General features: G+C 36.5%; 1 protein-coding gene across 1 annotated transcript in view; it reads left to right on the top strand.

The window, feature by feature from the left end:
- Window positions 1-27,521, top strand: part of LOC128096998 (phospholipase A2-like) — a 75,824-nt gene that overhangs the window by 23,865 nt on the left and 24,438 nt on the right. The gene's annotated exons all lie outside the window — the stretch shown is intronic.

The following is a 27,521-nucleotide window of genomic DNA, read 5'->3' as shown; positions in this document are numbered from 1 at the left end:
GTTCATATGTACCTATATCCTATTGTATATGGAAGATCATTGTTTCCTTGGGTTATACCTCACCTCCGACTCTTCAAAATATGAGTGCTTCTAGTGCAGGAGTTTGATAAAGAGATTCCATTTAAGACTGAGTGCTCCAAATCTCACTCCCTACACATTGTCTAGCTGTGGGTCTCTGTATTCATTTCCATCCACTGCCAGAAGCTTCTCTGGTTAGGATCGAGTGAGACACTGATCTATGAGTGTAGAAATATGTTATTATATTATGTTATATCATATTATTATATTATATTAATATATACCTTTAGCATAATAATAGTAGCAGGTTTTTACCTAGGTCCATGACCTATGCAGGCTCAGATTAATTGTCCTCATTACCAATGTCAGGTATGGGTTCCTTCTCATGCACCAAGCAGGCCAATCATAAAGGGATTGGTTACTCCCATAATATTTATGCTATTATTATACTAGCATATCTTGCAGGCAGGTCACCACTGTAGGTCACCTGGTGATAATGATAACTACCTTTCTCCCATATTGTTCACAGTACCTGCCAATACCATGAATGCTCCTCCACAGGGTGAATCTTCTAGCTGGGTACACGCTCACTTTCTCTGTGTTCAATGACATAAAAAGCATTTTTTTTTTACAGAAATAGGACCTTAACATCAGGTTGTAGAGAGCAATTAATAGCTTTGGCCATAGCCTCTGATATTTAAGGATTTCATAGGATACGTTTGGCCAGTGACTCAATAAGATATAATCATCAAGATATAATCCATTCTGGGCACTGGAGGTTTTATTTAGTTGCAAAAGATATTTTGTTGGGGCATTGTCTTCACCATTACATGATGATTCTATTTAGATTCCTTACACACACACACACACACACACACACACACACACACACACACACACACACACACGGGTTTCTTTTTGATTGTTTGAGAATTTCATGCTGCAAGCATATATGTATGTATATATATATATGTGTGTATATGTGGAAACTTCTACAATAGCATGTTTCTATAAGATTTTTCAAAAGACCTTTAATATAAGTTGATCCTCCCCATATTCCCTCCTTTACCTTTCTCTCCCATTCTTTTCTCTGTTTAATCCTCCTGTTCTAGTTGGCACTTTATCAATTAATGATGCTCTATTCTATTTCCTCTTTCTTGGAGAACTTTAACTCCCCTTTGGTCTCTTACGAGTTACCCATCCTCCTTAATTATCTGAATTATAGCACAAATATCAAAAGCTTAAAACTATCAACTATGTGTAAGAGAAAACATATATTTGTCTTTTTGTGTTTGCATAACCTCATTCAGACTGTTTTTTTTGCTAGTTTTATCTATTTACAATATTCTTACCAGCCAAATAATATTTCATTGTGTAAATATGACATATTTTCATTGTCAGTTTATCACCTGATGGCTATCTAACATATTTCCAGTTTCTGGCTGTTATGGATAGAGCAGCAATGAAAAGGCATAAGCAAACATCTCCCTAGTAAAATTCTAGTTTTTTAATATATGCCCTAGTGTGGTATAGCTGGATCTTGAGGTAGATTGATTTTCATCTTCTAAGGAAACTCTACATTGCTTTCCATAGTTTCTGTACAAGTTTGCACACTCACTAGCTATGAATAACTGTTCCCCTTTCTCTTCATCCTTACAAGCACTTGTAATTTACTTAAGTAGATGAATCATGGACTTTTTAAAAGTAGAACGGGCCAAATCAATAAAATTATTTAGGAAATAGAGAAAGAAGAAAACAAAAACTACTACATAGTATTTAATTTCCAAGCAGAATTTTTATTTTTCTAAGTTATGAGTGGTGTTAGTTTTGATTCCAGGTAGGAGATAACAATATGTTAGCAATTCATCTACAGAAAAGCATCCTCATCAAATTATTAATAGAGACAGGAAAAACATTATGTGTAAACATAATTAATATGAAAAACATGAAAATAAAAGCAAATTAATAGCACTAGTAATATTTTGCTGTATGCCTTCTGGTTACATGAAGCAAAAGAGACATATACATTGAATTTACATTTATTTAAGTTTATGGCTTTTCACTGAATTATGCAATAAAAACTCCATAATACTCCTTAATATATTATTTTAATATGTGTACCTCATTGTAGCTCATTTAATACTTCTATATCTACCTTCAAAATGGGTAAAATTTATCTTATTCTATCATTTTAATGAAAATTGCTTTTATGTATATTTACCTATTTCATTTTGTCTGAATAATTTTTATTTCCTCTGCAATTCTCCGCTGAAACAGAGAAGTTGCATTGGCACTTTAGGCTTTGACACTGGTTTTTCATTCATCAAGGCATCAAGTCTACTATCCCAGATATGATTGGACTACTGAGGAAGGAGTTTGTATCACCTTCACAATATTATCATCGTCATCATTATCATCATCACTACTACTACTATTATTACTTGGAAGTCTATGCCTTCATTAACAAGTCCCTAGATGTTGCCAAAATGAGCTCTTACAGAAACATATTTATGAATCATATTAAGTATAAACTTAATGTGTTCCAAATGTTTGTCACACTTTGTTAGATGTATGGATTGTGTAAGTGCCTTCTTTTTTTGTTTTCTCTTTGATTGATAATTTGAGAATTTCTTTTTTCTTCTGGATTTTTCGAGACAGGGTTTCTCTGTGTAGCCCTAGCTGTCCTGGAACTTGTTTTGTAGACCAGGCTGACCTCGAACTCACAGAGATCAGCCTGTCTCTGCCTCCCGAGTACTGAGATTAAAAGCTTGTGCCCCACCCCCTGGCATGAATATAAATGAGAGTGATGGCATCTACCGCTTAGAAACCAGCAGCATGCCTTACACCTACCTCCACTCACTCACTGAATAGATGAGACCTTGAGCTGTGAAAGATTAATTTCATCAGGCAGAAGTGCTCACGCAGCAGGTTTTTTTTTTTTTTAATGTAAATCAGATTGTGGATTACTCACAGTGTAATTTTGATTTTGGTGGACAGGCTTTGAGATTTTAGTCTTTACCATGATACTGTCTGTGGTTTTGTACTACATTCCATTTACAATGTTGATTTTCCCTATATTGTCCTAGATTCTCTAGCAGTTTTATCATGAAGGGATATTGGATTTTGCCAAATGCCTTTTCTGCACCTAATGAGATGATCATGTTTTTTCTTTCCTTCTGTCTGTTTAAGTGGTGGATTATTATTTTTTTATTTGTCTGTTGAAACATCCCTGCTTCCCTGAGAGGAAGTAGACTTGAAGATGGTGGATAATAGTTTTGATGTGTTCTTGAATATGGTTTGCAAATATTTCACTGAAAAATTGGTTCTAAGTGTATCAGATTGGCTTACTGATTTTCTTTTTTCTTGGTTTTATGTCTGGTTTTGGTATCAATATAATATTGGTGTCATTAAAAAAATTGGAAGTGTTTCTTTCATATTTTGTGGAAATAGCATGGAATATTTATTTGTGTTAGTGCTTTGAAGGTTAAGTTAAATTTACACTGAACCCATCTTCCTTTGGACTATTTCAGTTGAGATATTTTTAATTACTATTTTTATCTTCTTTGTTGTTAGCATTTGAATAAATTGTCTACTTCATTTTGTTAACTTTGAAAGATCATACATCTAGAAATTAATCCATTTCTTTTAAATACTCCAGTTTTATGAAATGATAGTGTTTTTAATTGAAAATAGATTTTATGTAATATATTCTAATTATGTTTTCGCTTCGCCCAACTCCTCCAATATCCTCCCCATTTCTCAGCATCTCATGGAACTTTTTGAAAATTGACCACATGCTTGAACACAAAGCAAGTCTCAATAGATACCAGGAAATGGAAACAACACCATGCATTCCATCTTACACAATGGATTAAAGCTGGATGTAAACAGCAGAAATAACAGAAAGCTTACAAATTCATGGAAACTAAACAAATCAACTGAATAAAAAATGGGTCAAGAAAGAAATGAAAAGCTTTTTAGATAAATTAAAACAACCTTTTAGAACTGATTGGCAATGAAAACACATACTTAAACCTATGGTACACAATAAAGATAGTTCTAAGAGGCAAGTTCATAGCACTGAGTTTCTACATTAAAAAATGGAGAGATTTTATATCAATAACTTAACAGCTCACCTGCAAACTCTAAAACAAACAGAAGAAATAATAGGCAGAAAGATTAGATGGCAAGAAATAATAACAGTAGATCCATCTACAGCTGGACATGAAGCCTGCCCTTAAGAATGGTTTGTCTCCCCACTGACACCACCTTGGAAAAAACTAATTTTTCTTTCATTCTTTCTTTTTTGTTGTTATTGTTGTATTTGTACTATGATTCGTGCACAGTCCTTTTTTTTCATTTTTCTTTATTAAGAAATTTCCTACTCACTCCACATACTGTCCACAGATCCCCCCTTCTCCCTCCTCCCACCCCCCAGTCCTCTTTCCCAAGCCACTCCGCATCCCCACATCCCCCAAATCAAGGTCTCCCATGGGGAGTCAGCAGAGCCCAGCACACTGAGCCTAGGCAGGTCCAAGCCCCTTCCCACTGCACCAAGGCTATGTAAGGCGTCACACCACAGGCACCGGATTCCCAGAAGCCTGCCCATAGACCAGGGATAGATCCCGATCCCCCTGCCTGGGTGCCTCCCAAACAGTTCGAGCCAAACAACCGTCTTCCATATCCAGAGGGCCTAGTCCAGTCCCATGGGGGCTCCACAGCCACCAGTGCACAGTTCATGGGCTTCCACTAGTCATCTCTGCACGTCCTCTCATCATGATCTTGACGTCCCTCGCCTGCAGAATCTCTCCTCTCTCTCATCCGTTGGATTCCTGGAGCTCAGCCTGGTGCCTGGCCGTGGATCTCTGTATCTGACTCCATCAGTCACTGGACAAAGGCTCTATGATGACAGCTAGGTTATTGCTAGGCTGGTCATCAGAGTAGACCGGTCCAGGCACCCTCTGGACCACTGCCAGCAGACCAAGGTGGGGTTATCCTTGTGGATTCCTGGGAGCCTCCCCAGCACCCTGCCTCTTCCTATTCCCATGATGTCATCATCTATCATGGTATCTTCCTCCCACTCTGTCCCTGTTCCAGCTTGACCCTCCCATTTCCCTATGTTCTCATCCACACCCAGTCCGCTCATGTAGATCTCATCCACTTCTCCTTTACAGGGTCACCCATGTGTCCCTCCTAGGGTCTTTCCCTGTTAGCTAGCCTCCCTGGAGATGTGGGAAAACTAATTTTTCATTTGTGAGTGGTTACCAATTGGAGACAGCTTTTGGGTTAAGGATGGGGTTATGTGTCCACTTCTTCCAGATCTAGAACCCCATCTGGTAAAGACCCATGCAGGTCCTATGAATATTGTGTGAGTCTCTGTGAGTTCATATGTGCATCACTACTTCTATGCTTAGAAGTCGTTTTTTTCTTAGTGTCCTCTATCCCCTATGGCTCATAAACTCTTTTGGTCTCCTATATAATTTTGGGAGTATTTTTGTTGTTATTCAAGCTGTGTTTTTGCAGTGGGGCCTATGCATCTGGAATTAGGTTGTTGGTAGTGTTTCTTGATATAGGTGTCTGTCCCACCTTTACTGAATGGTTATTTGGATCATTGTTTACTGTTACCCCAACTTTTCAGGTTAAGGATCAGCTGAGTGGTGCTTGGGATTCTGTCCTGGTGTCACTCAGTGTTGATGTGAAAATTGGGGTGTCAGTTGTGGTCTCAGCTTTGGTAAGACTATGTGCAGCTTCTGGGCACACAAGCAAACTTTCTGTAGACCTAAGATATTCTTGCTGAACATCAACAGAAATCTGTGGAAGGCTCATGGGGTTTTACAGGTTGTTGGTTTACAGGGACTATGGTCACACCCTGATTAGGTGGTGCTACCTAGAAGAGGACTTCAGGTTCTTGGGTAATGAGGGTGGAGGTGTTACCTAAGGGTTATTTCCAGAATGGTTTTTGGCAGGGTTCCCTATGTTGTGATACCTTCTTCTTTTAGAGTGCTGGATAATTTTGAGGTTATTTTTAAATAATCAGTTTTGTAATGTAACACCATTTTGTGCTTATTTCATACGTTACTGAAGAAGTCCCAGCCTGTTACCAACTGATAACTCACATTCATTCATTTTTCCTTTTTTTTTGTCATTTCACAGATATTTGTTTACCTTCTAAGATGTATCAGTAACTACTATATATACAGAAGTTGTTTTTAAGTACAAAGGCTAGCTCCAGTTGTGGATTTAAAAAATTTATGTTAAGGATCTTTGAGGTTTGGTGGCTGGAGGGATGGCTTAGGGGTTAGAAATACTTGCTGCTCTTGTCAAGGAGCCAGGTCCATACATAGAACCCACATAACAGCTCATAAACAAGTGTATCTTCTGTTCTAGGAAATTGGATGCCCTCTCTGGCCACCATGAGCATCAAGCATGAATGTGGTATACATACATACATGCAAAAACCACTCATACACATTATAAAGTAAATAAATAAATCTTTTTTAAATAGTTTGGAAGTTTTACATAAACACCAAACAAAATATTTTGAAAATTAAGTATAGAAAATAATGCATTATGGAAAATATAAAATAGCATAAAATAATAGAATAATAGAAGCAATACACCTGATAATCAAGTATTTTGCCTCCTTTTTCATTAAAGATTTTTTAATTCATTTTAGATACCAACCACAGATCCCCCTCTCTTCCTTTCCCCTGCCCCTCCAGCCTCTCCCCTGCCCCCAAACCACCCCCCATTCTCCCCTCCAACAAGGTAAGACCTTCTATGGGGAGTTAGCAGAGCCTGCCTGGTACATTCAGTTGAGGCAGGTCTAAGCCCCTTCCCCCTGCCTCAAGGCTGTGCAAGGTATCCCACCATAGGTAGTAGGCACCAAAAAGCCAGCTCATGCACCAGGATGGATCCTGATCTCACTGCCAGGGAGCCTCTCAAACAGATCAAGCTACACAACTATCTAGATTATGCAGAGGGCCTAGTTCAGTCCCATGGAGGATCCACAGCTGTTGATCCGAAGTTCATAAGTTTTTACTAGCTTGGTTTGGTTGTCTCTGTATATTTCCCCATCATGATATTGATGCTCCTTGCCCATAGAATCCCTCTTCCCTCTCTTTGGCAGGACTCCCAGAGCTCAGCCTGGTGCCTGGCTGTGGATCTCTACATCTGTTTCCATCACTTACTGGATGAAGGCTCTATGAAGACAGTTAGGGTGTTCACTAATCTGATTACTGGGGTAAGTCAGTTCAGGCACCCTCTCCACTATTGCTGATAATCTAAACTGGAGTCATACTTGTGGATTCCTGTGGACTTTCTTAGCACCCAATTTCTAGCTATCCCCATGATGTCTCCCTCTATCATGGTATCTCTTTCTTCCTTATGCCTAGCCAACATAATTCTATTTGAAACAATCAGTTGCAAAAAAAGTTGCCCCAAACCTGTAAGTTCTAGCAGAAATTACTCAGAACCAAAATTCTGAGAATAATGACAGAGCAATAGACACATTAAGTTAACACCCGCTCATAAATGAACAACATAATGTTTAAAAGTTCTATAACTACAGCAGGAAATATTACATGAAAGTATGCTCATAAAGTTTTATGGAATTTAATTATGTTCTGACTTCTTCACAAGAAACTCCTATTTTGAAGACCTGTCACTATATGCATGAAATTTTATCCTTCTAAGAATGTAATTAATTATTCTAGTTATTTAACCTAAGAAGTTATTTGGGAGGCATTCAAATGAAAATTCTCTAGGATGAATGTGGAGAGATGTCTCACCTCATTTAAAATAAGGAATTATGTAGCTACAAGTAGGGCATGAGGAGGTAACCTTTGACTTTCCCTTGTTTGGTCTACTACTTTGATGAAGGGAATTCTTTCTCAAAGCAGCCTGCTGTAGTAACATCTGCATTACCAGCAAATGTCATAAAAGGACAGAGAGAACAAAACACAGTATTTCAACCAGATGGAGATACTCTTAAAAGCTCTACTAAGTTGACTGATAATTTAATAAACTTATGTTACAGGCTGACTCCTTCACCAACCCAGTTTCTACTTTATGCCCTTCACATTTGTTGATCCCTTTTGTGCTATTTGCATCCATCTCAGCTCTGCTTTCAGGGAACTTTAATCCTGGGGTGAGACTGTCTGTATCTAAGGTGGCTTTAAAACTCTATACTGAAGAGTATGGTTCCTAAAGTACCTGAAAGATCTTAATACCACAGAATTGCATCTCTAAGAACATTTTCATCGAAAAGCCATAAAACAGAATACAACCATCTCTTTAAACAAGTTTACAGAGTAAGAAGGACTAAATAATTCCTAATGCCATAAAACAGCATATATGAAGTACACATTTGAGTGCCTGAACATGAAAGATCATTTGATCTCTCAGAAAATAATTTTCAGGTCACAATCTCTGCATGAAGTCAATCTACTGAGTATATAAAGATAAATTTCACCACCTAAACAGAAGCAACAAATACATAGATAGGCAACAAGACAAAAAGTCATATATGTTCCTAGTATGCATTAGTTAAAACTGAATGCCTGAAAAATGGAAAGGAGGATTTCATGTTCCCTATGGTTTCAATTTTCAGTGTTCAAGGATCCAGGTAGAAAGCACTACCCTGCAGAAGTCAGAAAGGGACAGCAAGAACAATGCACAGCACCATCTCTGCAGATTGCTAAAACAACCTTTACAATTTCCTCAGTTTGCACAGTTCTTTCTCACACAGAACTTGTTCTCCTCAAACAGAAGCACATTATACACTAATCATTTGAATAAGTCACACTGCAGTCTTGCTGACACAGGAGAGGGTTTGTGTACATTTTCAAACTGTTCTTTTTTTATTTCTGAGAGGGATGAGATAATAGGCCCACATTGTGTCTTAACAAAGAAGGCTAAATCCGTTCAGTCTCAAAAACATCTAAATGCGAGATCCAGATGAAACATGCAGAGTGCTTGGGGAAAATCTGTAGATAGGCAAAGATTGCAAATAGAAAGCCTACTGCCCAGAACTAAGTGCATAAATTGTGGGTCAAAATATCAAATGGAAATTGTGGGGTGTTCTTGTACAAGAATGGTTATGAATTTCAAGGTGGCTAGAGCAAAGCCCAAAACCCACAGTGGGGTCATTTCATGTAATACACAGGTCACAAGTTGGGCAGTGATACCACTGTCATCCTTCCTTCTCAGCTTTTGGGTAACTACATCCACCTCATTCACACAGTGACAAAAACATAAGAATCACTCAACAACCATTTGTTAAATGAATAAACATTTTGACATGCTGATCACAATTCATATTTCTACTGATACAACCAAGAGATACAGGGCCTTGTTAGATGGCACCATAAGCCTGACAATGCCTGGTGGGTGGCTTCCATGCCCGTCTAGTTCTAGTTGTTTGTAGACTTCATTTCCAGCTTGTGTTGTATCCATCTTAGTGGATACCATGCAATTTCACATATATGTGACTTATGCAGGATTATTCACAAATGGTTTGCTTAGCTTATGAAAACACATATACCGTCCATAAAATATAAATAGTAATAGACTCAGGATTAGGATCATATGGATGGAAATATCAGAGAAAGGGGAGTAAATAGTGCTGTGTCCTGTACGGCATTGGAATTGACCTGACTGGGGCCACCAGAAATGTAGAAACCACAGACACATGTATGAAATAACTGGAGCAGATAGGCTTCTGGAGACTTTTCAATGGCCTGGAAACTCAGCAGATCCATTATATACAGAAGAGCAAAGAAGCAGCTTTATTATGCACAGCTGAATGAGGATATGGTTTATTACATAAAGCTTATTTCTGTAGGGGAGCAGCCTCAGGTTTCAATCTTCTGGGAGAAGACAGTTGTGTTTGATCCTTTCCACATACACTGTTGACATTCATACTGAGACCACAGGAAGGCTTGCCATTCCCGTGAGCCTGACCTAGGTTAGGTCTTTCTGTCCCTATGGTGTGCAGATTGGAGTTCTTAACATAGTTGTGATCACATCAAATATACACAATCACTCAGGACTTCATCGGATCACCACAAAGTAAAATGAAATCAGCAAGATTGCATATATCAAATAAACTAATACAGATGTCTAAACTGACATTCAAAAGAGACAGAGAAGGAGTGAGTAAAAGAAAGAGATGGGGCATGGACATGCTGAGCGAAAATATTTTCATTGCTGCAGTAACAAAGGTAAACATATTGAATAAACAGGCTTGTGAAATGCTTGTAAGCAACATATTGCTTTGTTTGGCTTACTTTGTTTTCCTGTGAGATGTGTTCTTTCACAATTAATAAAAATTGGAGTGAATTTCATCAATTTTGAAACACTGCCAGGGTGTTAAAGGTCCTCTGGTCATGCATGTAAATGTCTAGTGTTGGAAATACCTAACATAAGCAAGTTGTGAAATTTTTTCAAAGTTATGGCAGTGGTCCTCATGAATCCAAGTCAGCAGCCAACCCTGTGTTGTGGAAAGAGGACACATATGCCTTCTGCTCTCTTTCTCCACTGTGTGCTGTTGTTGCTCATTTTTATCTCTATCATACTGATGATGGTGTCTAATACTTCCATATCATTCTATCCGGGCATGAAAGTTTTTGCTTTTCCTGACTACATTAACCCCAGGTGATTGTCTTCTAGTCCTTCCCTCTTATATGAGAAAGAGAATTTTATAGAGAGATAAAACATTTTCTGATTTCGATGTCCTCCAGCTTTGCTATTGGAATCTTTAAGACTTTGCCATTCTTTGCTCACGGTCTACATATTGACTTTCTCTGAAGTTTATCCTTCTGAGAGTTGGATACTATGCTTCTGTGAACACCTGTTGGTTAGGGGATGACTAAGAAATAGCTGATCATACCAATGTCTATGAAACATAAGTGTTTGGCTTATTTACACATATGCTAATCTGTGAGATTTTTTTCAACTATCCAAAAAAAATTTAGGTTGGAAGAGAAGAAAAACAAACTACCAAGGGTTTAGGAGCCCATCTTTTCTAAGTGATAATAATTTCTAGCATTGCATTATAGGAATCTCCAGAATTCTGAATTTAATTCTAGCCTTTTATTCATCCTATTAAAAATATAATTCAGAATCTTTAACTATTACTACTTTATTCCATAGCTAAATCTACCTATTTATTATGCTATTATTACTATTATTATTATTGTTGCTGTTATTGTATTTCTTGGCTCTTTCATATATTAGAGGTGATGCTGTCATCAGGAACAGCAGAAAGATGCTAGAGCAATAGTTCTCACCCTTCTTAATGCTGTGGTCTTTTAATGCAGTTTTTCATGTTGAGGTAACTCAAACGTTAAAAGTATTTTCTTTGCTACTTCAGAACTGTAATTTTGCTACTGTTATGAGTTGTAATGTAAATATCTGTGTTTTCCGATGGTCCTAGGTGAAAGCTGTGAAATGGTTGTTTGATCCACAAAGGGGTTGCAAGCCACAAGTTAAGAACCACTGTGCTAGAAAAAGAGAAAGGACAAGCAATTTCCTGCTTAACCCAAAGTAAAATTTTGTCTCAGGTTTTATGAATCTTATACCTGTTTCAAATGATTCATTCCACTGGGTATTTAGTGAATCTCAGAACCCTTTCATGGCTATGACACACATATTATAAGGAATATATTTACTCTTCCATCTGAGAAATATATGTTACTCTAGTATGATCTCTCAATGATCTTCTGGCCTGCTTCCAAGTCCCATATTCTTTGTCTCCTGAATATGTTCTACATATGGTCCAGGATCCACTTTCATGTAAAATGTAATCCAACAACCTGGAGTAACATGTCTCCCTACAGCTCCATGTAAGTATAATGATCTTTCCAGTCTCCTCTCCTTGAGGTATCCTCAGCTAGGTAAAGTTAAAGTTGACTTTTGCCTCTATATTTCAAGGAAAACATGTTGATCTCTCCCATACTTCTATTTAATTTTTGTTTTGAGTCAGTATGAAAGAATCTCATATATGAGATGGCATTTCACATCCCCACCATATAAACATATAGCTTCCCATTATTTATAATTATGATGTAATAATAAGGTGAAAGTTGCAAAATTCTTTCTACAAGCATTTTATAAGGCATTTGAAATGGTCTTGTGCTTCAATTTGTATAGAACACAGATTGCCTTGGTGTCACAATGGAAACTAATACTTGAATTGTTGTACTTTAACTTTGCATTACAAAGGCATGCATTTAACTTTTCAGAGAAACAAAGCTTTTTCTGATACTTAGATATAAAGGTATAGGTCTTCACACAACAACAATAAAAGATAGTGACAAGATCTATATATTTCTTACACAAATTGTGGAGCTTCTCTATAAATCTCTGCAGGTAAAGTAGTCAAGACATCAAAGGATGTCCGAATTTGTTGGAGTTGAATTTTGCTTTTGATAGTGAATCTATGCCTTTTATTCACTTGTGAAAATTATTTCATCTTCTGATGTTCAAGCACTGAGTCAGAGTCCTAGAACAGCACCCCCTTCTCTTCTCTCTCTATCTCTCTGTCTCTGATTCTCTCTCATATGTGTGTTTCTCGTTGGTTTACTGTAAATACATATGTTTCAGAACCATATTTTAGAAACTTGGTCCTCGGTCCTCAGTTATACACATTTGGCAAAGAAAAAGAAGTTCAGCATTTTAAATACAGAGTATCTGTGAACTGTCATGTACATTTAGTCCCTTTTCCTCTCACACAAGAATAAAATGATGATCCAAAGAGATTGGCTAGAGTCCAACATGAAGAGTATAGAAGGGAAATAAATGAAGCACTTTCAAGATACTATCCACGTTACTATTCACCATAGATATTGATGTCTCATGACCCTTGACATCTCACATATGACTGTAATACCAGAAATAATAATCTAACCATATACAGTGTATATTATAAAAGCTCATATGTTTGCAAATTTAAACATTTTTGAAAAGTTTTAATTGTGAAATTCTGAACTTTCCCTTTCTGAAAATGTTTAAATATATTTTGCAGGTTAATTGCAACCCTTATATATAAGTATACAAATTGTCAAATTGTCACATCACATTTTACTATTTATAAATATATTTCTTTTTTTCAGGCAAGATTTCTCTGTGTAATTTTGGTGCCTGTCCTGGATCTCGCTCTGTAGACCAGGCTGGCCTTGAACTCACAGAGATCTGCCTGGCTCTGCCTCCTGAGTGCTGGGATTAAAGTTGTGTGACACTGCCGCCAAGTATAAATATATTTCTTCAAAGTTTCATACCTTCAGATATTTACTTAGGTGAGCTTATAGGATAGTTTTCCTAGTAATGTTTCTGCTTATAGATAATGATAGTAGAACAAAATTAGCTTACATTTATTTAAAATTAAAACAGAGTCATCAGAAGAGGATTGCCAGAGACACCTCTCTTGGCTCAGTAACGCTTTTACTCATCCTTCCCACCTTATAGCAAGTTGAAGCCTTTTCTTTTTCAAGAACACTAATTCTACCAGCCACTAGAAGCTTATTTATAGTTTACAACACATATAGGACTCCTCTTGAAATGGACACTTCAGAATTACATCCTGTAAGTCATGAACATTCATGTGATATTTTCTTTTATATAAAAAAATATTTTTTCCTCTTTAATTGTGTGTCTGTATGCATGTCCTTGTGTAGGTCTGCATACATGAGTGCTGGTTTGTACATAGGCCAGAAAGGGCATTAAGTCCCATGGAATTGAAATTACAAGCAGTTGTGAGCCACATGACATAAGTGCTGGAATCTGAACTCTGGTCCTTTTTCCACAGCAGTAAGTGCTCTTAACGCCCAAGGCATCACTCAAGCAACCACATGGCATTTTCAAACCATGCAGGTGTTAACTGAATCTGAAAACTGGATTCATTCACGTAAATCATCATAAGCAAATCTATAAAAAATGTTTGGTTTGTTTTGTGACATTGGAGAATGTAGTAAAAGTAGATTATTGGAAGCATCATGTAAATTCTTCCTAAGGAAGCTTTACCAATTGACATCAGAGATAGAGAGCTAGCCATATGAAAAATGTGCATTGCTAGGAAAGTTCTAATGGCTCATTTTAAGAACATTAATTGCTTATGATATAAAGGCTAAAATTCTATCAGAATATTTGCTGCTTTGTTAGTCACGCTCACTCTCTAAAGAACAAATTGTGCCTTTTGGGGGGGTGGTTGGATTGGGGTGTGAATTGCATGATTTAAGATGTTTTCTTGCTTTCAATTCCTAAAACTTATGAATATCTGGCAGGTGCAGAGATGCAGTTGTACACTATGGAAGTGGTTGACTTCACACAGAGAACAAGTTGCCCAAACACCTTTCCAGTTGATAAAACCGAATTATAGAATGGAAGTGGACTGAAACTTGGTTCTCTCTAGTTAAATATTTCATGCCTGATCTGTTGCAGCACATTCTATGGAAAGAAAAACATATGTATATTTATTCCTATGTACAGCCTCTCTTATTTTTTGAGAAAGCATTTCAGGTATTTGCTCCTTGGCTTGGGATATTTGAAATACGAATTCTGAATTCATGGCTTATCAATAAAAACACATTGACTTTCACAGAGGTTGTCTGGTGAATTCTAGTACAAGAGGAGTAGCAACATTTACTTACATTGTGCTCACAGCTGATAAACTGCAGTTGCTAACAGTTTGTTAATTAAATCTTAGTTAAGCTTTGTCCTTCCTGCTTGGAAATAGGAACTCTTAACATTTGAGCCTGCAATTTGCATGCATCAGTCAACACAAATGCTGAGCAAAGTGCTTGTTTAGGTAATAAGATAAGGAGATGCCCTCTCCACTTTTGAGCTCTAACTGCCTCGAAGGCAACATTTCCCATGATTCCCAGCTGCTGCTTGTTCAGGCAGCTCTGTGGTTTGCGCTGCATATTAATTTCTGTCCGACACGGGAATTCAATTTGTACTGTACATTTCATTTCTTCACAGATTTAGATTTATTTCATGTTCTCTGCTTTTAATTAACTCTCTGGCACAGCTGCTGGACAGGATAGAAAAACTCATTGCTCTCCCTGTGTTATGAGTACACTACCAATCATTTGCCACTTAGATGGTGGTGCAGGAGCTATCAGTTTCTATGGCAACCAGAGCCGTGGTGATTGATTCCTTGCCAGTATGGCATCACCACAGGGAGTGCAGCTTGTGATTTTTATATGCTCGCAACATCCATCTAATTAAAACAGGATTATGGAATCATCCCAGTACATGTTCAACAACTACACAGCAATCCATTCATGTAAATGTCAACACTATTAAACACAATGGTCAGAGTATTTATGAAGAAATAGTTGTTTAAGTCTTTGGGAAGAGAGTGCTAAAACACCTGGTTTGGGGGGTTATATTCTCTTAAATCGTAGCCTTCAGCATGCACAGCCATTTCATATATGAGAATCATAAAGAGCCAGGCCAAATGATTGCACTTCGATTGCTAAAACGCTGGTTGAGTCTAGAATGCTATACTAAGCTTTACTGGGAATTTGGTTAATTAATTTACATTCTATGAATTATTTATTCATCAAAAGCTCTTAATTTACATGTTTGATTTCTTTTTTAGTGGCTTACTTGAGAGCAAAGAATCTGTTCTCTCTCCTGGAGAATTCCTCAAGTCCTTAACAGTTGTGTGAGATTTAGGAAATTCTTAGGTATTGGGTGAGTTGAAAGATACAATACTCACAGTAATGTGTGGAGATGCCCAATGAATACAGTGGTTGTGGATGTCATGAAGAGATAAATGGGAAGTCAAGCCCTTCAGTGACTTGCAAGAAGTACATGTAAAGTGAAAAGGAAAGACAGAGGATGACAGATCCATTAACAGTGTTGTTTTATACATCAGAGTTTTTACTGGATACGGCTGAAAACAAATTCTGTTAACATGAAAAATAACAGTTGTACTACATAATAGTTTCATGTCCCCTTGTGTTTCATTTTCCAGTATGATTCTATGTCATAGAAGATGCCACAAGGAAGTATATAAGTATGTGCTCAGTAGCTTGTATATTTGCTATCAAAATTTTATTTATTTTATTGCATTTTTCTCTTTCCTTTACATGTTATATGAAGAAATTGTACATTTAAATGATACTGTCAGAGGTAGTACTATGCTTTCCTAAGGTTTCATGACATTTTAAACTTATCACAAAATGACAGTAAAATTACTCCCAAAGCAGAAAATTTATAAAATGACAAAAAAATATATAAAACATTTTGACTAGCAAGAGAAAAGGGATTCTAATATCAGGTATGATATGATGATTGGTTGAGATAAAACTGCAGGAACTAGAAGTGATTCACAGAAGATATTTGCAAAATACACATTGCTCTCAGTTACTCCACCACCAAGAGCATATAAACATTACAGTAGATGTGCTCTGTATGGTCTTTGCCTTGGCCACACAGATTTTTATCACTTGGATGGATCCATTCCAGTCATGAGTGACTTAGCCCCTGTGGATAGACTAACTGTCATTTCTTGGTAATTCAGTAGGCAATGATCATGATCAGCTTCCATTCTGATGTTCTTGGAACCCGTGTCATTCACCCTGTTAAAATATTGAATTGACTTTCAGTGGCCGTTGCTACAACTAATGTTTTCTTTGAACCTCCCAAAGTTTCTATTAATGCACAAGTCAAAAAGGTAATCTTGAAGTGTTCTTTTTTATTAAGAAGTTTTTATATGATAAAATGCAAGCTATGATTGGCTAATTTTGAAGATTTCCTTTTTGGGAGTGAGATTACCAATAAACTAACTTCATTTTGCACCTTTTTCTTTTTATGTAATCACAAAATAACTCCTTCAACACTCTTAAAATGTCATCTTTTAAAATAATGCTTAATGTTCTGCACTACAAGCATAGCAAGTATATTTCAGAATTAATTTGTATCTTAATGTTGGCTATCTAACTGGATATCTCACTAATAAAATAATACTTAGATCACTACACTAATATTTTAAGTACACCATCTCTTCTTTCCCTGTAAGCATCCAATATCCTAAAAATGAATCATAGTTTAGGGTCATATAACCAACATTTGCACTATTGACAGTTGTTTTCTTGATTAGTCACAAAGTCAGCTAAAGTATGATTGGACATGTCGCAGGATACTTAAACCTGTATAAAAATTCAAATATGTTCATGAATCTAGAATACTCTTAAAAGATAAAATACGTACTCTTTTCCTGAAAGACATCACAAGTATTATTTAGATGCTTGCTTTTATACAGTTTTTATGACAATGACATCTGTGATGGTATGTGGGAGCCTGTTTTCAGGTTCCTTGTGGGTTTACCCAGCAGGTCCATATAGAGAGGATGATTAGGACCACGGGCCTGAGTGCAGGTGTCTGAGATGGTCTGCAGTTGGCTGTGCTGGGGGGGGGGGGGGTCTTTTGTTTCATCCCTTGGCGTCTCTATAAATACCCTGAGGCAGAGACAGTCAGGGCCCGTTGGAATAGGTTCCAGACCCTCTCAAGACTATCCTGTATTTTCTGTCTGTTTATCTCCACAACCTAAATCCTTCTATCTACTATTTCCTGCTGCTCACACTCAAGACAATTCTGGGGAACTGTGGAGTTGGTGGGTAAATGCCCCGCAATGGTATCACATAACTTGTCAAAAAGAAGAATATCTACCACATCAAAACAAGCCTTTGTTGGGAGTTTTTTTTTTTCAAGCTTCTTACAGCAAAAAATGGTAGAAGTGAATTTCTGAGTTTAGGACTTGGTTAAGCTTCATTTCAGATGAGTGGAGACATATTTGACTGTGCAGGTTTCGTGTTGATCTGACAACATTGTGTGTGTGTGTGTGTGTGTGAGAGAGAGAGAGAGAGAGAGAGAGAGGGATTTAACTTTCTAGAACCCTATAATCCAGGGAGTCATTATCCTAGTTATTATCCTAGTCATTCAGGGACCAGTTTTCCAATCAAAGATCTAAAACTTATATTATGTGGATTTTATTCAAAATTTGATGTCAGAGTAAAAATGAACCGTACTCTTCCTACTTATTTCCAAATAGAACAACTGACTGAATAGGAATGAACACTCCTTAAAATCATCAATAGGAACTTCACTATAACTTTGTTTAAGTGAGCCAGGGTATTTTAGTTAGGGTTTTTATTGCTGTAATGAAGACCATGAACAAAAAGCAAATTGGAGATGAAAGGGTTTATTTGGTTTACACCTCCACATTGATGCTCATTGTGGAAGGAAGTCACACAAAAAGTCAAATACGGCAGGAACCTGGAGAGAGGAACTGATACAGAGGCCATAAAAGAATGCTGCTCACTGACTTGCACATTATGGCTTGCTCAACCTGCTTTCTTACAGACACCAGGACCGCCAACCCAGGATGACACCACCCACAATGGTCTGAGTCCTGCCATATCAATTACTGATTTTAAAAATGACTTACAATTGAATCTAATGGAAGCATTTTCTCAATTGAGATTCCCTCCTTTCAGATGACTCTAGCTTGTGTCAGGTTGACATAAGACTAGCCAGTACATAGGACAAATGAAACACTTCTAAAATGGCAGTTTTCATGTAATATCTGGTCACCTTTCTGTATTTCCATGTAAGTTATCTGAATGCTTTATGGACTGTGGGGATACATGTCTAGGAACAAATAATTTCACATCTTAGAAAACATAAAAGGATAGGGTAAGATATGCATAGATTAATATTACAATTATGTGAGTTTAATGAAGAAATGGTAAGTAGATGTTGATACATAAGTGAATTGATAAATAGAACATAAATTTAAAAGATAAAATGGAGACAAAGATAGATAAAAGGACATAGTTGTATGCCATTGATTCATTGCAATCCCAGTCAAAATTACAAGCCCATTCTTAGACATAAAAAGAAATCTTAAAATTTATATGGTAGCACAACAGACAAAAGATAGCCTGAGCAAACTTAAACAAAAAGAATACTGTAGGAATATCACCATATTGCAAATTATACCATAAATCCAGTAATAAAAAGCGACATGATAGTGGCACACACACACACACACACACACACACACACACACACACACACACACGAACTTACTACACAACTATAGCTGCCTGATTTTTTACAATGACACAAAAAATAGACATTGGAAAAAGGCAGTATCTCAACAAATGATACTAAGAAACTAGGTTTTCAACATGCAAAAAATACCTACATAAATAAAGCTGGACCCTTATCTCACACTCTGTACAAAACTGATTTCCAAAAGGACCAAAGACTTCAACATAAGACCTGATAACCTTTAACTGATAGCAGAAAGGATAGAGAATACACTGTAACTTATGGGCATACCTACAGACTTCCTGGATAAGTCTCCACAAGTACAAGAAATAAGAGCAACAATTGAAAATGAAACCTCATGAAATTAAAAAGCTTCTGTACAACAAAAGAACTGTCAATCAAGTAAAGAGGCAATTCATAGAATGAGAGAATATCTTTGTAAGCTATACATCTAACAGAAGATTGGTGTCTAGAATATATAGATAGCTAAAAAGTTCTAAACATGAAGAAAACAAAGACAATTTGGAAAGATGTTGTTTGGAAGTGTTGTTTAACTTCAAATATTACATCTTCATATAGTTCTCTTTCTGGAAATAACTTCTAGTTTAATTCTATGGTTATCTGAGAGCATATTTTGTGTAATTTCTATTATTTAATTTTTGGTAGGTTGTTTTTAATAACATTGGTTATATTCTATTTGGTAAATGTTCCACATAAGTTTGAGAAATATGCAATATGCTATTTTTAAATGAGGTGGTCAACAAATGTCAATGAGATCCTGTTGACTGATTATTCTAACCAATTCACCTGTGTGCTTGCTAAGCTTCTGTTTGTTCTGTCAGCTACGGGTTAGAGTGGGCCAAAGTTGCCAACCACAAATAGATGAATTTCTCTTTATCTCCTTGCATTGTACCAGATTTGCCTCATATATATTCATACTTTGTCTTGAGTATAATTTGAGGACTGGTGTGATCTCTCAAATTAACCATGTGCATGCATGGTTCCCATGGAGGCCAGTAGAGGTCATCAGATACCCTCATAAAGGAGTTAGAGATGGTTGTGGGAGCTGCAAATGAAATGCTGGTCCTCTGGAGGAGCAGCCACTGCTCCTACCCACTGAGCCACATCTCTAGCCCCATTTTTGATACATTGAATTTGTGTATTCTACCAAAGTTAAACAATTCAGAATAATGCATAAGAACAAAGCAATTCTACCTTTATGCTGTTATTTTATAAACAGTAAGAAGAATTTTCATGATACAGGCATTCCTACATTATACATGAAAGATGAATAATTGCTTTAAATGGATGGACCTCTCACTGCCAGGTCTCCTAGGGTATGATTCCTGAGGGGAAAATCTGCTGATACCACTTATTATTATGTCATTCCCCTTCCTGTTCCTGAATATAGAATTCTAATGGTCAAGGAAGACAGTAGATAATGTAAAAAAAAAATGGCTTCTCCCTGTGTGGTTAACAGCAGAGTTCCCCTATTACAGGTCTCCTACAAACAGGAGGGCATTTTAGTTCCTCAAAATGAATCCAGATGAAAGCATTTTTGGATGAGTGGTCTTGGAGCTAAGGGATGCAGAAGACACCAGGTTAGAAATGAGATGGAACACTAGGTTATAAGACACTGATGTTTGCTTCACTAGAATTTCAACTTATTGATAAACATAAAATTTACTATTACTAAGTAAAATTGAATTATTTTTAAATTTCACATAATAATGTGACCATATTGTCTTAATATGTTATACACTGTATATTATATATTGTATTTGTTTATATAGGACTAAAATTCATTTAAATAGGTTAATTTAATTGGAGACACTAAGCATTTTCTGAAGAATTTTATCAAGGAAAACCTTAATGTTCTCAGACATGAATTTTTTTTTACTTGAACTAATCATCATATCTATTTTACTTATATTAACACAAAGCTTCAAATAATATACAAAAAATGTAAAAACAGGAAAAGCTGAATCATTCAAAATATATGCAGATCAGATAAAAAAAAAACTATTTAGGACACAGTCCCTTCTTTCTGCATCTGTACTTTCCAGTTACATGCTCAAAGAATAGACAGATGTTACAGAGGAAATCTGTGTTTAAATGTACTGAGCAACTATACACTCAGTAGCTAATCATTTCCTCTGAGAACAAAGTCTGCTAAATATGATACAACACATTCCCTGCACACATTGATTGAATGCCAGAAAACTCTAAAGACATTAGAATCTGAATACTCTGGCATCCAGAAAAAGGAGATGATTTCATTAGAACCTACAACACGAGAGAAAGAGCCAAAAGTAGGTCTTTGATCATTATGAAGGCAGTATGTAGGAGGGGCTTAAGTTCATACAATTATAAGAATTCCAAAAATATTGTATCTATGATAGTTTTTCACTTACATATTATTGTTATATATTATTAGAGGAACTAAAATATATATAGGAAAGAAAATTCACACACACAAATGCATGCGCAAACAAAACAGATCAAGTCTAATAAAAATCAGTGTTCATGATTAACTTATGGATCACAAGACATTTTTTTGTCAAAAAAAATTACCACTTTAAAAATAGTAAAAGACAGCAGTGAGGTTTTATTTATTTTTTTTTTTTTAATCTGGTAGGTACGTCTCACCTGAATTTCATAATTTCTCTTGTGGGGACTCAGGTGATATTTTTTAGGCCAAACAATACAAGCCTTTAAGGTGAAAAGAAGTCTGGGTAAAGGTAAGCACATAATGAATCTCATATCTCCTGCTCTTACGTGGGTGATAGAAATAATTACTTTCAGACATAACATTGCACTGGGCACAGTTGGCACATGGGATTCAGCCAGGTGTTGGAAGTGACAGGAAATGTGCTGCCTGATTAGAAGGACTGGAGTCCAAGTACAGCAACATTGCCTCTTAAATGAGATGAGGGGTGGGAATTTAGAGATGCCATTTAAATTTGCATCTGTGGCCAACACATGCCAGTGTTTCAAGATGATTTTGCTAATCACATGGGACTATTCAGTGCATGTGCTAATGAAAAGATAGAAAAATGTTTTTTCTCAAACAAAGCAAATGCTGTCCAACTCAGTTCTATTGCAATCAATTCAGTTGAAAAATTCATTTTCTTGGTTATGTTTCTCTTATGACTGTATAAACATACTTTGTTTCATTTGCTTCTATTTGAAGCTAAATATTTCCTGCAAGCATACTATCCTACTATGATTTTTCATTGTAACAACACAGGCTAACTTGAACATTTATGAGACCTAAAGTATCCTGGATCTCAAGGGTTCCTAGCCACAAAGTTAGAAACCTTTTACCAAAAATTCATATCATAGGCACATGTTCATTTATATAATCATTCAATTTTTTCATTATTTAATTATTGTTTTAAATATTTATTTTTAGTGTATCTGTATGAGTATTTGTCTGTATGTATGTGTGTGTGTGCCACATGAGTTTCTTTTGCCCATATAGAAGCCAGAAAAAGGTGTCAGATCCACTGAACTGAAGCTATAGACAATAATAAACTGCCATATGAGGATTGGGAACTGAATCCAGACCGCCTTAAGAGCAACCAGTGCTCTTAAGAAGTGAGCAGTCTCTTGAACTCTATGATTGTTGACTCCTGGTACATATTAAGAGCTTGTAAATATCAATTTACTATTTTGAAATTAAAAAAAAAATAGACCAAGCCCGTATCAAGCATTTCACATTCATTATTTCATCATTTAAGTAAGGCAACTTTTGAAATTGATGCTATTGTTGCTATTATCAATTGTTGCTATGATTAGAAAAGGAAAGCTTGATGAGGCTTTGTAAGCTGTGCAGGTCATGCAGGATGGGTGGGTGGGTGGGCCTACCACTTTTGAAATCAAAGCATATAGTAGGAATTGCTCTAAAGAATGAATACATTGATTATGTCTTATTTCCCACATGGTTCAAAAACTCCTTTCAGGCAATTTATTAGGTGAGGTTTATGTTCCCAATAATAGTGATTTTGCTTATATAAGAGAATCTCAGTTTCTGTGAATGTTAAGAGGCTAAAAAGTCTATTGGCAATGCTTCAGATTCCATATTTCTATCAGTACGACAAACAACTAACTAATACTGAGTTTTGAAGATGCATTAATGAATAAAGTCACAATTACCTGAACTGTTTTTCAGAATATTTATCCCCCTTTCACATTACATATATCTACTGAAGTCAGTTCTTTCTTAATACACATGAAAACAAACATAAGAACAATCATAGTCACTCTTTGGATTGTTAACATAACCATTTTGTAGGCTTAAGAAAATGCAAAATGAGCTACACAGTGACATACATCTATAATCTCAGCACTTGGGTAGCAGATAAAGGAAGATGGTAAGCAGAGGCAGGAAGAGGACTGCCACAAATTCAAGGCTGGTCTGATCTGCACAACAATGTCCAGGCCAGCCAGTGCTGCACAGTGAGACACTCTCCACAGTAGAACATTTAGTGTTCTATTTTGAAAATAAATTAAATTTTATACAAAATGCTTTTGTGTCAACAGATAGTGGATTTTATATTGATAATTTAACTAAATAATAAGTAAAGATTTTAAACTTTGACATCTACTTCTGTAAATATTGATAGATACATTCCAAATAAATAAGTGTACTGAGTAACTGTTTGTTGAAAGGGTTCTGAAATGAAACAACTGTGGACTCACTTTGCTAACAGAGCCTCTGAAGAAATATAACTTCTCTAAAAGTTTCTACCTATAAGTCAGGAAGTAATGTGAGATTTTGCCTTTTTGTACTTATAGGGTCATACTCCTGGTTTCCCACAGAGATAGTGAAAGATGCTAATACACCATGGCTTTCAGATAGGCTGAACTTCTTCACCAACCTAAGAGTTTTGAACTATATTTAAAAGGGAATAAAAGAGCTTTGATATTTTCTAGGTTAGAAAACAACATAACTAGAGTTAAGCATTAAAGATGCTCTTCAAGATACACTAAGTAGGATGAACTGTCAGGGAGATTGGTTTGTGTGTTATTTTATGAATAAATGTCAGAAACAGAAAAATGGAAAGGGGACTTACATCCATGCACAGTGGCTAGCACAGTACTGATTCTTTCTAGTTAGTAATAGAAATAAGGTATATTTCAGTGTTATGATGGTATCACTTAGAGTGGTTCTCAACCTCCCTAATGCTGCAACCATTTAATATAGTTCCTCGTGTTGTGATGACCCCCAACTATAAAATTACTTTTGTTGCTACTTCATAATAGTAATTTTGCTGCTATTGTGAACCATAATGCAAATATCTATGTTTTCTGATGGTCTTAGGAAACCTATGTGAAAGGGTCATTTGAACCTCAAAAAGTGTCTCAAACTACATGTTGAGAACCACTGATGTAGAAGCAGATATCAAATTGATACATAGAACAGGAATGCAAAGTACAAACTAATTTCCATAGACTCTCAACACATTTGCATGACTTTTTAAATTGTATTGTTATTATCATGAAAATTATGATAGTAAAATTCAAGATGCAAGTAAAAATACTGTTTTCTGGCAGGCTTTCGTGGACAGCCAACTCCCAAACCATGACATGGAGACTTATTATTAATTATGAATGCTCAGCCTTAGCTTAGGCTTGTTTCTAGCTAGCTTTAACTTAAATTAACCCATTTCTACTAATCTATGTACTGTCCTGAGGCTTATTTACATAAGCTACATACTGTCCATCCTGCTTTCCTGCTTCCTCCATGTCAGGCTGACTGGCCCCCAATTGGCTGGCTGACTCCCATTTTCTCTCTGCCTGCCAGCCCTGCCTATCACTCCTCTGCCTAGCAATTGGCCATTTAGCTTTTTACTAGACCAATCAGATGCCTTAAGCAAGCAAGGTAAAAGAGTAGTACATCTTTACATAGTTAAACAAATAATCTATTCCATAACATTTCCCTGTTCTTGTCTAAATAAAAAGAAAAGGTTTTAACTTTAACATAGTAAAACTATATACAAGAAGAGCAACTATCAAGTAAGAATTATATTTACAATATCCAGTCCATTGTATTTGGCAAATTCAGAGAATATACTCCATTATTTATCCTATCTTGATGAGTCCAAAGTTTTATATCTCATTTACCTTCTATCATAACTAATGAAAACTGTAACTATAACTATCTCGTCTTCAACTCCATCAAAGACCCCCAAAGGATATAATATTAGCTGAGTAAATAGGAAGTGAGTTCAAGCCACTTCCAAAACTATAGAAATGACAGAGACATCTGGCTACCTAGACAGTCATCCGAGTTTCCTCTGTAACTTGTAGCATCCATCTTCCAGTCTATAGTGCTAGGATATCTAATAGACTTTTCTGTGAAGCAGGGATTTTGAAGGACTATTCCACCTTGTCTTTGCAAAGTTCAGCAGTTGCTTTTGTTTGTGTCCTGCATGTCCAGTTTGGACTGTATACTGTCAGCAGTCAAGGCAGTAACAGTGTCTTGCCCAAATGACTAACCTTGCCACACTGAAAGCAGACTCCATATGGAGGTTCTTTGATGCCCATCATCTTTTTATGAGGTAGATTGGTACTGCCAGGAGCAGACAGGTCTCATTGTCATGAAAAGCCTTAGATTATTAAACGTCTTAAATGTCATATTCTGCAGGTCTCTGGAGTGTTTGAAGATTATCCATCTATCTAAAATATATCTTTTTAACTTTGAAAACATACCCAATACGACTACAAGTTTGGTTGCTATAATGACAAACTACTGACCTCATTTCTTAATTATACATTACATTATAAAATGATCTGCATAAGCACAATACTCCAAACAGGAGTAGAAACATACATACAGTATAAAAAAAGTAACTTTAAATTTGTATCAATATATCAAAATCAATACCAATGTAAAATATTTGAAGTTAATAGTTGCCTTTTCATCCTATATTCCTATATCCCCACTAAATGATGACAAGCATACATAACACACTGAATGATCAAAAAACCACCCACCCCATCTCTTGGTAATGTGGGTTTCGTATTCTCTAGACAGCTTCCTATTGTCTGGGAGTGACAGCATCTCCAGGGGACCCTCTCTTGTAGTTTTTCTTAGTTATTTCTTTATGTCTGTAGCCAAGATTTTCTGGAAGTCTCCCCTATCAAAACTAATCTCTATTAACCTTGAAGGTATCCACAGCCTTTCATTTCCTGTGGGGAAAAAAAAAGCATAACCTCTCCCCCAACACAATACATTTTCTGAATTCCATTTTAAAGTTAAGACATCCCGAAAGTATTTGGGCTGGTTAATTCAGCAGTCCCTTTTACAATCCAATGTGTAGCTAGAAGGCTTCTCCAGTCCTGGTGGCCCCACAGTCCCATGTTTCTCCTGGCTTACCCAACTCCACAGTTCAGCTGTTGCTTATAAAATAATCATCCAGAAGCTTTTATTGATTACCAATTGTATGGCCTATAGCAGGCTTCTTGCTAGCTAGCTCTTATAACTCAACCCATTTCTATTAATCTATCAATTGCCACATGGCCATGGTATTACCAGTTTGCTGGCACCTTGCTGCTCCTTTGGCTATGGCTGACATCTCCCTCTCATCTCCTTTCTTCTCTTCATATATCTACTTAGATTTCCTGCCTGCCTCTAAGCTGCCTTGTCATAGTCCAATACAGCTTTATTTATCAACCAATCAGAGCAACACATATTCACAGCATACAGAAAGACATCCCGCAGCACCAATGTCTCTCAGCATCTGTTGTTTACTCATCAATATTCAAAAAATTCAAAATCAACACTATACCATACAGGATCCAAACCCTGTGTACTTCCCATTGTTTCATGGCTTTTTCCATTATATTACTTTACTCTCTTTTTAAAGAATTTACTTTATTATTTTTTAAACTACTTTTTCCTATGACTGTCTATACTCATTTCTTTTCTTTCTTAAGCATCTACACACATATTTCTACACTATAAACAATTTAGAGGGTTTTTTTTCTGTCTGAACCCTCTTTATTGTGCACCTGTAGCATTCTCAACTATGTGAGCCAAACATTAAACTTACCATGTGGCTTTTCACTAGTGGCTGGGTCTGCCCAATTGGGTCCATGAGAGCCAAGCTTTATGCCCCATGGGCCTGGGCAAGAGCTGCATTTAACTGCCACAGCTCTAGGAAATTATGCTTGTACTATGGCAGATATTTTTACTTAGTTGTTTCTACTTAACACACTGGCTGCTCAAGTGCTCACTGTACAGAGCAGCCTCTTATAGGAGCCATATTTGTTTTTTCCTATTTATCTATCTATCTATCTATCTATCTATCTATCTATCATCTATCTATCTCTGTGTGCTTCTCTCTCTCTCTCTCTCTCTCTCTCTCTCTCTCTCTCTCTCTCTCTCTCTCTCTCTTTCTCTCTATCTCTCTCTCTTTGCTTTTTTCTAG

Source organism: Peromyscus californicus, unplaced genomic scaffold (assembly GCF_007827085.1).
Source record: "Peromyscus californicus insignis strain IS unplaced genomic scaffold, ASM782708v3 Scaffold_5__1_contigs__length_169319896, whole genome shotgun sequence".
NCBI lineage: Eukaryota > Metazoa > Chordata > Mammalia > Rodentia > Cricetidae > Peromyscus > Peromyscus californicus.
The sequence above is the reverse complement of the archived record's forward strand: the minus strand, read 5'-3'. Positions and strand labels throughout refer to the sequence as shown.